This window comes from Orycteropus afer, unplaced genomic scaffold, assembly GCF_000298275.1.
Source record: "Orycteropus afer afer isolate SDZICR_OR568_19922 unplaced genomic scaffold, OryAfe1.0 scaffold00083, whole genome shotgun sequence".
NCBI classification, from domain to species: domain Eukaryota; kingdom Metazoa; phylum Chordata; class Mammalia; order Tubulidentata; family Orycteropodidae; genus Orycteropus; species Orycteropus afer.
The window spans coordinates 1,386,926-1,389,553 of NW_006921670.1; positions in this window are offsets into that span (position 1 = coordinate 1,386,926).

Below are 2,628 nucleotides of genomic sequence, written 5' to 3' on the forward strand. Positions count from 1 at the left end.
GTTCTTGCTTCCAAGGAGCATTCTGGCTGCACTTCCTCCAGGACAGATCTGTTAGTTCTTTTAGCAGTCCACGGTACTTTCAGCATTCTTCGCCAGTATCACTATGGAAGTAGATTGCCCAATCTTCCTTCCAAGGAGTGGCTGATTAGCACTCAAACGCCTTAGGCACTAGCCACCAGAGCCCCCGAGCAAATAGTTGAGCTCTTTGGACTTACTCTTCCTTAAAGCATAACTCTTTCCCATATCAGTTGTTTAAGAGCCATAGCCTGTTACAAGGCAACCCTGGGAAAGGAGACACCCAGCCCTGAGACAACCAAGATAAGGAGAAAATGGGAGATATTCCAGCAGGAGAGGCCAGGAGATGGCCACTCTCATACCAACCCCCTCGCACAATTGATCGCTCTAGACAGGTGTGAGGCACCTGAAGGGCCGGAGATGGTTTCTTTATCACTGACCAGGAGAAAGGCCGAGAAACTACAAGACCAATACAACTCATCCTGTAATGAAAATTAGCCTTTCTAAGACCTATCTCCCTCTCAGCCCAATTCCCTTTAAAAGCCCTAACCATTCCTCAGCTGGGGGAGACAGATACTTTAAAGAAATGATTTCTCTCTGCCTCCTTGGGTCTTGATACTCAATAAACCTTTTGCATTCCCTCTTCAACCTGTTGTGATTATTGGCTCTTCACGACAGGGGGTAAGGACCTTGTTTTCCTACAACAAGGGGGGGTGGTTGGCCTTGAGGACTGGCTTGGGGCGGTACAGTGCAACTTGTCCCTGGCCAGCCCCAGGAAAACCATAATCCCTGTTACAGAGGACAATGGAATCTAAAGAGACCAGCCCCTGGCCTAGGCAGGAGGGAACTAATTGGGGACGAAGCAGGGGTAAGGGAGAGGCCACTCAGAGGTGCCACAAAGACACCGGGAAGTTAACTCAGCCTGGGAGAAGGGATAAAGGGGAGGTTAGAACCCTTGGGTGCTCCTTGAAAAAGTAATTATGTGTTTAGTACAACAGATAGGAGTTCTAGCTGCACTATCCTTGTGCAGGAGAGCAGGGTTCAACCTCCCCAATTTATAGACACGAAGACTGAGGCAACCAGGAAGAAGTGACTTGCCAGAATGCCATAGAACAGGCACGGCAGAGCTAGGAGCAGAAGCTGAGTTTCCGGACTCCCAAACCGGGGGCTTTCTGGAGCAAACTTCCCGCCATACCACACAGCCTCTCAGCCAGGAGAGGTGTTTCAGTGCAGTGAATTACTTAATATGGCCCTTCTAGGCTGGAAGCTCTGGTAGCATAGTGGCTAAGACACTTGCCTGCTAACCAGACGGCTGGCGGTTCAAACCCACCAGCCACTCCTCGGAAGGAAGGTTGGGCAATCCTACTTCCGTAGTGATACTGCCTCGGAAGCCCAAGGAGGAGTCACTATGAGTCGGGAGGGGTCACTATGAGTTGGGTTTGACTCGATGGCACATAACAACAACAACAACAGGCTCTGGCAGGGTAGTGCCTAAGGCACTTGACTGCTAACCAGAAGGCTGGCGGTTCAAACCCACCAGCCACTCCTCAGAAGGAAGGTTGGGCAATCTACTTCCATAGTGATACTTCCTCGGAAACCCAAGGAGGGGTCGCTATGAGTTGGTCCGACTCGATAGCACATAACAACAACAACAACAGCCATTTTAAAAACTCCTGGCAGTTTTTGGCAGGGGGCGTATGGAGGATGGGTCCTCGACTCCCCCTTGGCTGGTCTTTGGTACTCCCACCAAATGACTGGGTGGGACTATGCAAATGAGATGTATGAAGCCCCCCCACCGAGAGGATTGGATAGCTTGCTAATAATGTAAACAAGGTTCATGGCACACTTGTGGGGGCGGAACCATGGAAATACAATGTATAGCACCCTAACAAGGGGATTGGTCAGTTTTGGCATCCTCCTAAGCTTAAAGTAAACCATACTCTGGGCAAAAAGGGCACAGTGGTTAAAACATTAGGCTGCTAACCAAAAGAACAGGGGTTCCAACCCACCCCATAGGAGAAAGATGAAGCACTCTGCTTCTATAAAGATATACAGCCTTGGAAACCCTATGGGGCAGTTCTACTCTGTCCTATAGGATCGCTCTGAGTCAGAATCCACCTGATGGCAGTGGGGTTTTAGATGGAGAAATGGAGTGTCATGGGAGGGATTGTCGGCGTCAGAATTGGTAAAAAGGTTGGAGGGTGGAGGTTTGTCTGACCTCAACCTAGGATTCAGCCTTGGGCTGTTGATGTTGCTAGTGAGTGACTCTCCTTCCCCCTTGGGAAGTAAAATCAGAGGCCACCGCCAAGCCATTTTTATAGGAGCAAAGTGATCCCTCTGTGAAACAAGCACTGATCTGCACCTCTGATGCTGGGCAGGGAAGGATGTATGGAGAAGCCCAGCAGCCAGACTGCTGGAGACTCCAGGAATCTCAGCTCCAGGCCCCTGTCTGCAAAGCCCCAGGCCTGACAGGGCAGGAGGGTGGGTCTGTGGCCCTTGAAAGGAAAGGCAGTGGAGCTGGCCTCCAGCTGGGCCCTACTGAGCCCGCCCCAGATTGAGGTTTTGCCCCCTACCCCCCCCCCCCCCCCTCCAGGAAAAAACACACACAAAGAC